Source organism: Natator depressus, chromosome 24, assembly GCF_965152275.1.
Source record: "Natator depressus isolate rNatDep1 chromosome 24, rNatDep2.hap1, whole genome shotgun sequence".
NCBI classification, from domain to species: domain Eukaryota; kingdom Metazoa; phylum Chordata; order Testudines; family Cheloniidae; genus Natator; species Natator depressus.
This window is the reverse complement of record NC_134257.1, coordinates 8751365-8758576: the sequence shown is the minus strand read 5'-3', so window position 1 is coordinate 8758576 and position 7212 is coordinate 8751365. Positions and strand designations below refer to the sequence as shown.

At 48.6% G+C, this 7212-nt stretch overlaps 1 protein-coding gene across 2 annotated transcripts in view; it reads left to right on the top strand.

The window, feature by feature from the left end:
• Positions 1–1352: 1352 nt before the first annotated feature.
• CGN (cingulin) overlaps positions 1353–7212 on the top strand; it is a 61473-nt gene continuing 55613 nt past the window's right edge. For both annotated transcript variants that reach the window (XM_074938438.1, XM_074938437.1), the window contains exon 1: positions 1353–1423. The gene's annotated coding sequence lies outside the window, so the exon portion shown is untranslated. The remainder of the gene's footprint in view (positions 1424–7212) is intronic.

Genomic DNA, 7212 nt, shown 5'->3' with positions numbered 1-7212 from the left:
CACGAGCACTCCTGTTCTTTTTGTGGATACGGACTAACACGGCTGTTGTTCTGAAACCTGTCAAAGGAAGGAGATTCTACCACCTCCCTAGGTAACACATTCCAGTATTTCACCACCCTCCTAGTGAAAATTTTTTTCCTAATATCCAACCTAAACCTCCCCCACTGCAACTTGAGACCATTACTTCACTACCTTGGAGATGAAGAAGCCCACAAATTGCTCCCATCGAACTGTGGAGGGAGATGGGCAGCAGAAGAAAGAGAGACAGAAAGGGAAAGTGAAAGGCGGCAAGAGACAGACATGAGAAGAGATGCAGGGATGCCCAGGGCCTGTGTTAGGAATGTTGGGGGTGGAGTTGGTGGGAAGGACACTGAGGAGGGGGCATTAGGATAGCTGCTCTTCCCCAGGCCTGTCTGGGGGACACTGGGGAGAGTGGTTCAGGGAGATGGGAGGAACCTTCCCATCTCCAGGAATAGAAGAGATACAGGGGGAAATTGCCCAAGCCTCTATAGGGAACGTCGGAGAGAGGGGTGCAGGGAAGTGCCTAGGCACAGATCTGAAGTGGAGGAAGACATGGGGCAGGGTGGGGAGCTGCTCTGCCTAGGCCTATCTGGTGGAGGGCTCTAGGGGGTGGATCCAGTCCTAGGCCTGGGAGGGGGCATTCAGGAGTAGAGAGGGGTAGGGGAGCTGTCCAGGCTAGGAGGGGCATTGGGTAAGAACTGGGGCATGAGAGGGGGCTACCCAAACCGGGGGGCAGTGGGGAGGGAGAAGAGGGGGGATGGGAAAGCCACCCAAACTGAAGGGAGCACTGTGAAGGGTGGGGCAGCTGCCCAAGCCTGAGGGGGTCACTGGGGGAAGAACAGAGTAAGGGGAACTGCCCAGGCCAGGGGATACTGGGGGGGAGTGTAGAGGCAGGCGGGAACACAGGGGGTAGGGGCAGCTGCTCAAGCCTGAGGGGGGCACTGGGGGACGTGCAGGGGGTGGGGAGGCTGATCAGGGTGGGGGGGACACTGAGGGGGCGGGGGGGGCTGCCCAGGTCGGGGGGGAGGCTGCTCAAGCCAGAGGGGCGCTAGCTCGGGAGGAGCCCCGTGAGGTGGGGGGGGGCTGCGCGGGGCGGGGCTTGTTGTTAACGCGTCCTTCGAACCCCACCCTCGCCAAGATGGCGGCGCGCCCCCTCCCTCCTGGGGGAGTCACATGACCCCTCCTGTCCCCAGGGGGGCCCCCCCCGGGCTGGCCGCGGGCCAACGGGGGCGGGGTGGCGCGCGGTGGGGGCGTGGCTGTCTCACCGCGGAGGGGAGGGGGGCGGGTCTGGCCGGAGCCCGGGCCAATGGCAGGGGCCGGGGGCGGGGCCTGGGCGAAGGTAACAGGTTGCGGTGGGGCGCGGAGGTGAGGAGCGCTCGCGGCGGGGAGCGGCCTGGGCACGGTGAGTGCGGGGCCCCCTGCCCCTGTGGGGCGTTGCCTTCCTCCGCAGCTATGGTTTCTATCGGGACTCTGCCCCCTGGGACCCGCCCTGCCCCTAGCGGGGGGCTGCCTTCCCCTATAGCTGCTGCTCCTATAGGCGCTTGCCTGCCCAAGGGGCCTCCCTGCCTCCTGGGGACCTGCTGGTCCCCTATAGTGACCCCGTGTCCCATAGGGCTTCCCTGTACAGGGATTCTCTTCTCTTCGGGATGTGCTCTCCCCATATAGCACCCGCCCCCATAACGACTGCCCCTATAGGGAGCTCCCTCTGTGGTGGCTGCCTGTATAAGGACTCGTCCCCTGGGGACCCATGCTCCCTCTATAGTGACTTCTCCTATTGGGAGCTCTCTCCTATAGCATCTGCCCCTATAACAGCCCTTCATCCTTTGGTGGGAAACCCCTAATTCTCCGTGATGTGCATGTGCTTACCTCCCTCCCCCAACACACGCACCTTCCCCTGCCCCATAAGACACCCCCCCCTTCCCCTGGTGTGTCCTCCCTCCTCATATAGGGCTCCCTCTTGTTGTGTCCCTGTTCTAGTTACTCTTCCTAGGAAGAGACACCCGCTTCACCCTTCCCAAGCCCCAGCTTCTCCCCATTATTCCCCGAGAAGCATCATCATCCACTGAGGTTTTCCCACCCAGATAAAGTCCCGCTGGAGAGAGTGTGTATAACACCACAGATGTGTTACAAGGCTTGTGACAGCAGCTGGAGATTGGGGGCGTGGGGGGGGGGAATTGACTGGCTTGGGGGAGTGGGAGGTATCTGGAGCCCTTCGCCCCCAGGACCCCTGCTCAAATCCAGCCCAGGCTGGAAGTGACTAGAAGCCATGGCCATTCAGTGGCCCTTGTGTGACAGGCTTTCCGTCCAGTTCCTAGCGGCCAGGTGCTTAGCAAAGTTGCCATCCTGGATGGCCACAACAGGCTGCTGTGTTAGTAGCCTCAGCAGAGAGGCTGCATGAGACATGGAGACTGAACTTGAGGGCCCCCACGAGGGTCTGTCTCCTGGTGAGGCCCATTGGCAGGGATTCTGGCTGAAGCCCAGGCTACTTCCACACAGCTTGGCCCTGATCGGTGGCTAAACGGGGACTTCGGACTCCAGGTTTGTCAGGATGAAAGATATGAGCAGCATTAAATCACCATGACCTAAAGCAAACAAATAGCCCCATGCCCAGTAGAAAAATGTAATCTAACCAGTTACTAGTAGCTGAGTTTAAATCCCAGCTTAATTGTGGGTAGTACCGTTCTCCAAGCGGTGATGAGCAAATGGTCTGTGGCCCCCTACTTGTAGACCTGTGTGTATCTTCTCATGCTGAATTGAATATAATCTCTTGTGACGCTGACCTGGACACTGTTGCGTTCCCTCTGTAGAGGGACACAGTAAGAACGCACAAGAATCCTTTCCCTTTGTCGCTGACAATACCTGAAATGATTATAATCCAAAGGGTTCTTAGAATTGCACGTGCAGTTTGCTAGTGTTCAGGCTGCATCCCTCCTCTCCCCTCCCCAAGCTGATCGAAACTCCAGCAAACATTGAAACTCACTACTCAGTTTCACTCTCTGGTTCCCATGCATTCAGAACAATGCTGCTGTTTCTGAGCGCCCCTCACCAGTCTCTTATGGTGTGTGTGATGGAAATACTTCACATCCAAACAAACTTTTCACTGAAGATGAAGGAACAAGATTAGGCTTTGTGAAAACTGTTGTGTAAACAAACCCTTAATGTCTCAGCCTGATATACCTCACTGGACAGAAGAATTCTGTATTTATGGCAGTTGCCATGTAAAGCAAATGAGAACTTCTGTTTTAGCTGCTCTAATGGAGGGTGATTGTAATTAATTAGGAGTTGGCAATGAACTTTTTGCACTAGTCATTGTATTGTAAATGTTTGTGTTTAGTAGCTCAGTTCTCACAAAGTGAGTTTCCCTCTAAGAGCTAAGTGCCACTGGCCTAAACATAGAAGCTGTGTGTAACTGCATGACAAGTGAATGGTTGGAGTTGTCCAGTTTAATCTTTCTGCTTCATCTTTTCTTCTCCCCCCCACCCCCCCAAAACCAAAACCAAACCCTTGACTGTACTAAATGCTGAGATAATCCTAACTTGACATGAGTCATTGTCTTGTTTTATGTGAAGACTCCTGGTGAGGTCTCAAATTGCAGGGAAGGAGGGGATAAATGTCTTCAGGGGAAGCCTTGATTTGAAAAAGTGTCTTGGACCCAGCAAATTTTGTGAATTTTGATTGTCAGTTTGCCTTACTATCTTAAAGTGCTATAATTTGGGTTTCACCTCTGGTTGCAGAATTTGTGTAATGCAGCATCTTTAAAATTTAATGTGCAGTTTCTTACACTGCTCTGCCCTGCCCTTCTTTAACATTCATTCTGAAGGATGGTATTTTTACCAGTAAGTTTGTTTTTTGTTTTTTTTCTTCAATCAGAAGAAAAATCTGAGCCCTAGATTGATTATTTATTTATTTATTTATTTACACTCAGCAGCTGATTACAACGTGAATACTATGCTGGAATTCTTTTAATCTTTATAGGCTTGAGGCTTCTTAAAAGACAATTCCTTCCCATTGTGTTAATACATTAGGTTCAGCTATCAGTGCCATGCCTGTATTGTTCTCATACTACATCTTGTGGCATTTATTTTGTAGCTGTGTAAAAAGATGTCCTGACAGGGCACTTTAAAAATACAATCCATTCACAAACCAAAAGAGACAGGTGTCTTTGCAGAATGATTGTTTCTGTGGAATGGCTATCTGCTCCCAAGTGTGTTTCCAAACCGTGATTTATAGATTGCTCAGGCTTAAAATCTTGTATTCTTTTACTTTATTGTGTTCCATTTCTGTCAAGGACCTTCAGTTAAGAAACTGTGCTGAAGGATGAAATATTCCATCATGTACTCCTGTTCTGTCTAATTAGACTGCACCCTTCAGCATGGGATCTGTTTGTTTATACACAATAATTAGGAATACAGGGCTCTTGCTTATGTAATAAAACAGTGCTCCTGTCAAGGGTTTTATTACTGCCACAAACCCCGGTTGATGGCATGAGTTGTTAGGGAATTTTTCACCTCTAAGAGAAGAGGGGATGGATGGCTTAGTGATGAAGGTAGTGGGTAGGACTCGAGACATTTGGGTTTAGTTCGTGCTGAGCCACTGACTTCCTATGTGATGCTGGGCAAGTTGCTTAGTCTTGTGCATAGGACCCTCCTAGGGATAATAACCCTTCCTCTATCTTGATTGTGAACTCCTTGCGGGAGGGGAGTGTCTCTAATTATAGAGCTACATCACACTTAGCACAGGGGGGTTCTGATCTCTGTTGGGACTTTGAAGTTTTACCATCATAAAACAATAATACTAACATATTTAAAATGTGTTTCTCTTTAAAAGAAAAACTACTCCCTAGTCTCCTATCACATTTGCTGGTATCTAGAGGCTGAGAGTGGGATTATGTGATGCATCATGGAAGGCAGTGTGGCTTAGTGGGTAGTTCATTGCACTGTCACTCAGGAGACGGCGTTTCAATTCTTGGCTCTGCCACTGGTTTGCTGGGTGACCTTGGGCAAGTCACTTCCTGTCCCTGTGCCTCGATACTCCTTTCTGTAAAGTGGAGATAATGTTGCTGATCTCCTTTGTAAAGCACTTTTGAGATCCACTGACAACAAGAGCTATATAAGAGCTAGGAATTGTCATAATCCAATACCACAATATTATTTCCTGACCCGGGAGGCAGAGAGACGGAAAGAGAGAGGACTGGGATCCAATCCTGCAAGATGCTAAGTGCCTTTAACTCTTACCCAAGCCAATGGTGTATTTTTTTTATTTTAATTCAGTCCATTCTCTCTGTGGACAGTGCACTTGGTTTTCTTTCCCCGCTCCCCCAGAGATGGAATCCTGCTGTGTCCTTCATTCCCTAGTAACTTGCCGGGTTTGTTTCCACAGTTCAAATATCCCTTCCGCTCCTGCTTCCAGCTCCAAGGAAGGAGAATGTGCTGCTGGTTGTTGTCATTCTTGTTTGGCTACTGAAGTCAGACATCAAACTGACTGATCCGGAGTAATGTGCAGTGTTGAAAGTTGGTTAGGCTGTGCTTCATGCTTGGGCAGCTATTTCAAAGCGGGCATCTCCCTTCGCTTCTTCCCTTTTTACATAATGCTTTTAAATTGGCCCTGGCATCTGTCTTCAATAATAACTCTTTATCTTTAGCCTACTGTAGCAACCTTCGTTTTAGAATACATTAACAGGTTGGTTGTGGAGATTTCTTTTTCTTCATTTCACTCCCTCCCCTCCAACCAGTTGGTCTGGTTTTGAATAGGCTCTGTTTCTGTTTAAAGAGTTCTAGTAGATTAAAGTGCTGCTCGTGTGGCTATTCCTGTTGACAATTCTTTGTCACTTAGGAGAACACATGATAATTATGGGGCTAAGAGTTACTTGCAGGATCTCTCTTGGGCCTCAAGGCCTTGATTGATTGATTGAAAAAACTAACTGGTCTGTGTATTGGTTACTTTCCCCTTAATCTTAATATATTGCAGTGTAGTTGCTTCCTATTGTGGTAGCACATTTTGGGTGCTAGGAGCTGTACAAACATAAGAAGAGGGAGAGATTTATTCTCTACTGCCCTGCACACTGCCAAGTGAATTACAAATGCTATAAAGGGTAGTATTTATATGTGTATTTTGCTGTGGTGTGAATGATTAAAAAGTGCAGGGCATTGGAGAATAGGGTTCTGAGTCATTGTGCCAAAGGGCTTATAATCCGATGACCTGGTGCTGAAATGTTTGCTTGATAATTGCAAAGTAATGCACACTGGAAAACATAATCTCAGCTATACATTAGCTGTTGCCACTCAAGAAAGATCTTGGGAGTCATTGTGGATAGTTCTCTGAAAACATCTGTTCAATGTGTGACAGCAGTCAAAAAGGCTAACAGAATGTTAGGAACCATTAGGAAAGGGATGGATAATAAGACAGAAAATATCATAATGCCATGGTATGCCCACACCTTGAATATTGTGTGTGGTTCTGGTCTCCCCATCTCAAAAAAGATATATTAGAATTGGGGAAAGATATGATACAGGTTTATTAAAATCATGAATAATGTGGAGAAAGTGAATAAGGAAGTGTTAGTTACCCCTTTACATAACTCAAGAACCGGGGTCACACAATGAAATTAATAGGCTGCATAACAAACAAAAGGAAGTATTTCTTCACCCAGCACATGGCCAACCTGTGGAACTTGTTGCCAGGGGGCGTTGTGAAGGCCAAAAGTATAAATGGGTTTAAAAAAGCATTAGCTAAATTAATTGAGGATGGGTCCATCAATGGCTATTAGCCAAGTTGGTCAGGGATGCAACCCCATGCTCTTGGTATCCCTAAGCCTCTGATGGCCAAATGCTGGGACCGGGACGCCAAGGGATGGATCACTTTATAATTGCTCTGTTCTGTCCATTTCCTCTGAAGCACGTGGCATTGGCCACTGTTGGAAGAGAGGATGCTGGGCTAGATGGACCATTGGTCTGACCCAGTATGGCCATTCTCGTGTGTTGAGTAGCCCATTGACATCTGTAGGGCTTTTCATGGATTACAGTGCTGCTCACCGTGACCCTCAATATGCAAACAGGCAAACAATATACAAGTAAAACATTCAAAATGCTGTCAAGGTATGTGTCATGTTGCTGGTATAGGTTGAAATTTTCAGAACCACTTAAGTGACTTGGGCCCCTAATGTTGCTGAAAGTCAATGGGGATCTTAGATCA